General features: G+C 42.0%; 1 non-coding gene across 1 annotated transcript; it reads right to left on the bottom strand.

The window, feature by feature from the left end:
- Positions 1–6,437: 6,437 nt before the first annotated feature.
- LOC122933555 lies at positions 6,438–6,523 on the bottom strand. The gene has a single exon (XR_006388506.1). It is a non-coding gene; the product is annotated as a small nucleolar RNA SNORD71 (small nucleolar RNA).
- Positions 6,524–7,295: the final 772 nt, after the last annotated feature.

Here is a 7,295-nt window from a genome sequence, read left to right as displayed (position 1 = left end):
AGCAGTCAGGAATCCAGAACCGTGAGCTGCACCAAAACATAAGAAGGTCCCAACAGAACAACATACAACATACACACACAGGCAAACTTTAACTTAGACCAGAACTTAGACCTATGACCACAGTGGTGGCTCTCACTGGCAGATAGCAACACAGGAGGCTGCTCCAGCTAGCAAGGCTGAAGCAACCTACTGAGCCTTGCCAAAAGCCCAGGCTATATAGGCCAAGAAGCCACACCCAACGGAAGGACACACCCAGTGACATCACACACACTGGGAAGGGAGTTAACCCTTCCAACACCACAGAAGGGAAACTCACAAACATAAAGGGGAAGTGTCCAACAAACATCACACACTGTGGCTGTTGCCGCTGGCAACGACATGGATGGCAACCCTGTCCTGGGAGTCAGCCCGAAGGCCGGGACAGTGCCACCACATGTACACAATACCAGCAAACGTTGCCACGGACAACCACAGTGAGGGGAATGGTGTCAGTGCACACCACACATACTACACAGAGTGCACACAGACAAACAACAGTGCATAAATACACACGCACCTAACAGAAAGGTTGTTAGGTGCAACCGCATGCAACTGCAGCAAGCTGCCTAGCCACACTCAGGCTGCTGCTGCACATACACATGAGACAAACAGTTGCCCGCGGCAACCACAAGTTAGGCCACACGCCAGCGGCCCGCACCTGTGGTTTAAACCCACATGAAACCGCAGGCAACCGCATGCGGTTAGAGAGTCACGGTCATAGCCATGGCCGTGACAGCGACACATCCTTTCATTCAATGCTTAAACTTTAAAAAGTTGTCCCACTTTTACGCTTTAATACTTTGTCCCATATTTCCGCTCTATCATTTTAAATTTGAAAAAATGAATCCTCCCTTGGATGTGGTCTCTCTTTCTCACACTCCCTCTCCGGCCTGGAACCCTGATTGCCCGCCACACGTGATCACCATGGTAGGCACATAAAAGAACACCGAAAGTTGATAGAGCAGATATCAAATTGGATCGTGAACATCACGGGGACGTGCGACATGGTGGAGCAGTAAGTATGCACACACCTACACGAACTGACTGACAGGGGTCAGCCCCTGCAACTTCTGGGTCTCCAAATTGGGCACATGGCCTGCACTTGCCCTTTACCCCTGCTGACCTGCCCTGCAGCCAGTGTATTGTCTAAGCGTGTGTTTAGCACGACTGGAGGGTTATATTTCCCAATGTTTTAGGGGTGTACCCTAATTTAAAAAAATATAAATAAATTTTAAACCAAAAAGCAGTGTAGGCTACCTCCTCCTCCTCCACCGCCACATCCACCGCCTCCTCAACCTCCTACTCCATATGGACCTCGTCCTCCTAGATCAAGATTATTCTTTTTTATTTTTACGTATTTTATGTTATTTAAAGTCATTTCCCTATCCAAATTGTTTGCAGAGCACTTGCCATGCTCTTTACCGCATTTTGATGCAATTTTCAGCCCTCTAGCCCTTTCCATGACATTTTTACAGCCATTTTAGTGCTCAAAAGTTCAGGTCCCCATTGACTTCAATGGGGCTCGGGTTCGGGTTCAAGTTCGGGTCCCGAACTCGAACTTTTTTCTGAAGTTTGGCCGAACCCGTCGAACTCGATTATCCAGGTGTCTGCTCAACTCTATTCTTAATGTTTCTTTAGCTCCTCAATTACAAGATAGATCACAACAAACTACTCCTTTTCAATAGACCTGTCAGTCAGTAGTGTTTCTGGGAATAAAACTTACCCCGGACTTTTCATCTCTGTTCTCAGCAAATTTCCAGGGATTGCCGAAGATCCTGGAGAAGCTGCTAGGTTCCTGGGAAATACCCTTCGTTTCCTGGTTTGGCCGAAGGACTCTCCTTAAAACAATTTTGCTCCCTAAGGTGCTATATTATTTACAAGCTCTACCAATCCCAATTCGGCAAGCATTTTTCAAACGTCTACAGGATGTTTTTACATCCTTTTTATTGGGAGTGAGGAAACCCAGGTTACCCCCTAAATATCTAACTCGGAAAAGGAGGTCTGGGGATCCCTGACCTATATACTTATCATAAGGCGATTGTATGGACTAGGTGTTTGGACTGGCTTTGTTCTCCCGCGGGGCGAATAGACATTTTCATGGAGGATGCCATGTCTAACATTCCTCTGTGATCCCTTTTATTCTTAGACCGCTCTCTAGTTCGTACAATGCTTCGTACTACTAGTGCACTAACCCACTATACAGTGAGGATTTGGATTGATTCTAAATTCCTATCTAGCTTAGCACCACATTAACTGACTCTTATGCAAATACGAGATGTACTCTGTGCATCCTCATCGACCTTTTAGGCAACGCCGACTGATGCAGCGAAATCATTGAATGTTGTCCCCCTTTTGTCTGTTTGCCCTGATGATGATATTCCATCTTATACGAGCCTAATAGAAAACCCATTAGTATCTACCTTTCAAATAGGCCACATTCTACAGTTCATTAAAAAACAACAAGTAGCTTCCCCAGTTTCTACAGAACTCTCTGACTTTGAGACACTGGAACTACAAAGTAGAGAACCTAAAAAGAAGATCTCTAAATTATACAACTTTTTATTATGTCTTATTAGCCCTAAAAATACCCCTTTATTTCCTCTCCGGAACAAGAGTTGAAGATCCAATTTACAGAACAAGAAATTTGTTTCATACTATCTGGCACCACCAGGATGTCCAGGTGTGTCAAGCTGCATAGAAAACAGCTATAAAATATTGACTCAATGGTATTAAACACCACAACGTCTACATCAAATGTTCCCACATATCAGCCCCATTTGTTGGAGATATAACAATGATATAGGCTCCTATGGTCATATATGGTGGACTTGTCCAAAAATTGCAGTATACTGGACTGAGATTTGCACATTGCTGTCTAACCTTTGTAAAGCAACGATTCCAGTAACTCCAAAAATGTGTTTATTTGGTATATTTACTGGCTTCAAAGGGTCTAAACATATACAAGTGCTCTGTCGGATTTTACTAACTACAGCCAGACTGCTAATAGCTATATTCTGGAAGGAGACCCCCCCCCCCCCCCCCCCCCTCAATTCAACATTGGACCAACAGGGGAGGTCAACTATACCGTCTAGAACAATTGGCGCACTGGGAAAAGCGTACACCACAAAAATTTGTAGCAATATGGCAGCCTAGCGCAGAAGGATAATACACAATACATAACAGTGTAAAAAGGAAAACACTAGGATTCAGTAACAACTGTTAATTCCAATCTCACTCTCTATTCAGACCCTCATGTAGAAATTATACTAACCCATCATCCGATGGCACCTGAGATGCAGTACTAGCCCCCCCCCCCCAACCTTTCCCTCCAATCTTTCGTCCCCGACCTGTCCCTGTTTATTTTCTTCTTTTATTTGTGTACTAAGATTGTGTTATGAATATTACATTGTTGGGGCAATTACCCCTGCGTCTATGATTATGGGTTCCAAATTCAAATAGCATATCTGCACAGAGAAGGCTGATACAGACACAATGGTTGTAATCAGTAATCTACTTTATTGTAAATTAACAGACACTTATACCATGATTATTGGTAGACGCCCTACAGCCGTGCATCACAAAACTTGAGCAGAACCCACAAAGACAGAAGAATCAAAACATCTTATCAGAAAAGAGGATGTGAAATTAGAGCAGCAGAAGCTAGCATTTCTGAAAATAAAGCAGGTGGGGTGGGGGGAGGGGGGATGTCAGCTGATCCCCCCAAGCATGCCTGCAAAGAGCTGACACTTCAGCTAACATTTTATTAACCTCTCATTGAACCCTGGTTGAGATAGAGATAAGATATACAAGATAAAGTTCTATCTCTCACAGCATTACTGATTATCATCCACGATTCAACTATGACCATTCTCCCGCATTGAAGATGTTGTTTATACATGCGGTAACACTCTTTGTAAATGCAATCTTCTGTCTTGCACATGTTGTGCACATTGGTGTTACGATGTACTGTCAAATCCAATAAAAATAATAAAAAAATAAATAAAGGAAGAGGAAAAAAAAGTTTGCAATCAGAGGAGACATCACTGAATGTAATAGTTATGTAGTGCTATATTCTCCTCTGTGTTTGGTAACGCCAAATATACACTACTCACAAAAAGTTAGAGATATTTGGCTTGTGGGTGAAATCTCAGGATGAACCTACAATGCACTCTAACCTTTACAGGAGAACTGAATGTGATCTTCTCTAAACTTTTGAATGCACGTGTCCAACTGTTCAATGTTTTAGTACTTTTTGCACAACTTGCTGTTCTCTAACAAGGAGCTTAACCCTTTCATGACCAAGGGTCATTGATGCCCCAGTGTCCAGGTCAAAATTTACAAATCTGACATGCGTCACTTTATGTGGTAATTGCTTTGGAACACTTTTATTTGTCCAAGCCATTCTGAGATTGTTTTTTCGTGACACATTGTAATTCATGATAGTCATAAATTTGAGTCAAGGTAATTCACCTTTTTTTATGAAAAAATCCCAAATTTATCAAAAATTTAGAAAAATTTACAATTTTCCAAATTTCAATTTCTCTGCTTCTAAAACAGAAAGTCATACCTAATAAAATATTTATTACTTAACATTTCCCATATGTTTTTTTAGGACGTTAGAAGGCTTAGAAGTTTAGAAGCAATTCTTAAAATTTTTAAGAAAATTTCCAAAACCCACTTTTTAAGGACCAGTTCAGGTCTGAAGTCACTTTGTGGGGCTTACATAGTGGAAACCCCCCATAAATGACCCCATTGTAGAAACTACACCTATCAAGTTACTTAAAACTGATTTTAAAAACTTTGTTAACTCTTTAGGTGTTCCACAAGAATTAAAGGAAAAGGGAGATTAAATTTCTAAATTTCACTTTTTTGGCAGATTTTCCATTTTATTACATTTTTTTCTTTAACACATTGAGGGTTAACAGCCAAACAAAACTCAACATTTATTACCCTGATTCTGCGGTTTACAGAAACACCCCACATGTGGTCGTAAACTGATGTAAGGGCGCACGGCAGGGCGCAGAAGGAAAGGAACGCCGTATGGTTTTTGGAAGGCAGATTTTGCTAAACTGGTTTTAGATGCCATGTCCCATTTAAAGCTTTAAACAGTAGAAACTCCCAAAAAGTGACCCTATTTTGGAAACTAGGGGATAAGGTGCTAGTTTTATTGGTACTATTTTGGGGTACATATGATTTTTAATTGCTCTATATTAAGTTTTTTGTGAGGCAAGGTAACTGAAAAATGGCTGTTTTGGCACATTTATTTTAATTTTTTACAAGATTCATCTGACAGGGTAGATAATGTGCTATTTCTATAGAGCAGGTTGTTACGGACGCAATGATATAAAATATGTCTACTTTCTTTGTTTGCTTGTTTCAGTTTTACATAATAAAGCAATTTTGAAAAATAAATTATGTTTTTGTGTGTCCATTTTCTGAATGCCATATGTTTTTTATTTTTCTGCCGTCTTGTGCAGGGGCTCGTTTTTTGCAGAAAGAGTTAGAGGTTTTTATTGGTACCATTTTTGGGTACATAGGATTTTTTGATCATTCATTATTACACTTTATGGCGCAAGGTAACCAAAAAATTGGCTCTTTTGGAACAGTTTTTATTTATTTATTTCTACAGCGTTTATCTGAGGGGTTAGGCCATCTGACAGTTTTATAGAGCAGATCGCTACGGACATGGAAATACCTAATATGTATACTTTTTCTTATTTATTTAAGTTTTACACAATAATAGCATTTCTGAAACCAAAAAAATGATGTTTTAGTGTCTCCATAGTCTGAGAGCCATAGCTTTTTTAATTTTTGGGCAATTGTCTTAAATAGGGTATAATTTTTTGTGGGATGAGGTGACGGTTTGATTGGTACTATTTTGGGGGTCATAAGCCTTTTTGATCGCTTGCTGTTGCACTTTTTGTGATGTAAGGTGACAAAAATGGATTTTTTTACACAGTTTTTTATTTTTTTTATGGTGTTTATCGGACTGGGTCTATCATGTGATATATTTATAGAGACGGTCGTTACGGATGCGGTGATACCTAATATGTGTAGTTTCTTTTATAGGAAAAGGCTAATTTTTTTTTTCATTTTACATTTTTATTTATTTATTTATTTTTACTTTTATTATTTCCACTTTATTTATTTTTATCACGTCCCTCTTGGATCTTGAAGATCCAGTGGGGCTAATGGCTGTACTATACTTTGCAATGCTCTTGCATTGCAAAGTATAATACAATCAGATGCCCTGTAGGTGGCAACAGCGGACGCTTTAGCAAAGCGTCCGGTTGCCATGGAAACCATCAGGCGCTGCAATCGCAGCGCGGCAGCCCTGATGGTGGAGAGAGGGAGCCCCCTCCCTCTATTAACACCATGGATGCCGCTGCCGCGGCATCTATGGGGTTACAGCAGAGTGTCAGCATAGAGCTGACACTCTCTGCTGATGGCGGCAGCTCAGGAATGGAGCCGCCGCCATCACACACAGCAGGGGGACCGAACCGCATCGGGGACAGCGCTGGAACGGAGGGGAGGGTGTCACGGCCAACATTGAGGGAGGTGAGGCAGCACGAAATGGGGGCAGGAGGAATGTATGTGGCGGGGAGGGGGCGGACCGCATCAGGGCACTGGGCAGGCTGCTTGAATGTAGAGATGAGCTTCAGGGGCAGTCGGACACAAGGGGGGCTTGGAGGGGCACAGATTGGGGGGGGCACGAGTACACTACCTGATTTCAGGCTCTCATCTGCAGAGCGCAGATCAGAGCCTGAAACCAGCATTTTATCACTGCCCCGATCCGATTGGTTAGTCTGCACAGACTAACCAATCGGATCGATTGCCGGCAAGGGGCCACTCTGATTGGTCCCTTGCCGGCATTACTGCACTGTATGCTGTCCATGACAGCAGCAGGACAGGGGCAGAAGCTTTAATCCAAGCGCTTTGCAGCGCTTGGATTAAAGAGCTGCCATGACGTCTATACACATGGTAGCTGCACGGGGTATGTGCAGCTATCACGTATATATATACGGATTGCGTTCGTGAAGGGGTTAACAGCAAAATTCACAACAGACGTTTAATCCAGGAATCGCCCAATAAATTTCCTGGTTTGAATAGAATTGGTATTTAAACAGTCCTCCTCATCAACCTGTTCACATTTTGACATCATGAGACCAAGATGACACCAAACAATTGATTAACAGTACCTCGCCATTGTAAGGTTTCAAGCAGGATGTTCTCAGACGGAAGTGGCCACTGAGCTT

The sequence above is a fragment of the Bufo gargarizans genome, chromosome 3, assembly GCF_014858855.1.
Source record: "Bufo gargarizans isolate SCDJY-AF-19 chromosome 3, ASM1485885v1, whole genome shotgun sequence".
In the NCBI taxonomy this organism is placed as follows: Eukaryota; Metazoa; Chordata; class Amphibia; order Anura; family Bufonidae; genus Bufo; species Bufo gargarizans.
Note: the sequence above shows the minus strand (reverse complement) of the source record. Positions and strands in the feature narration are given on the sequence as shown.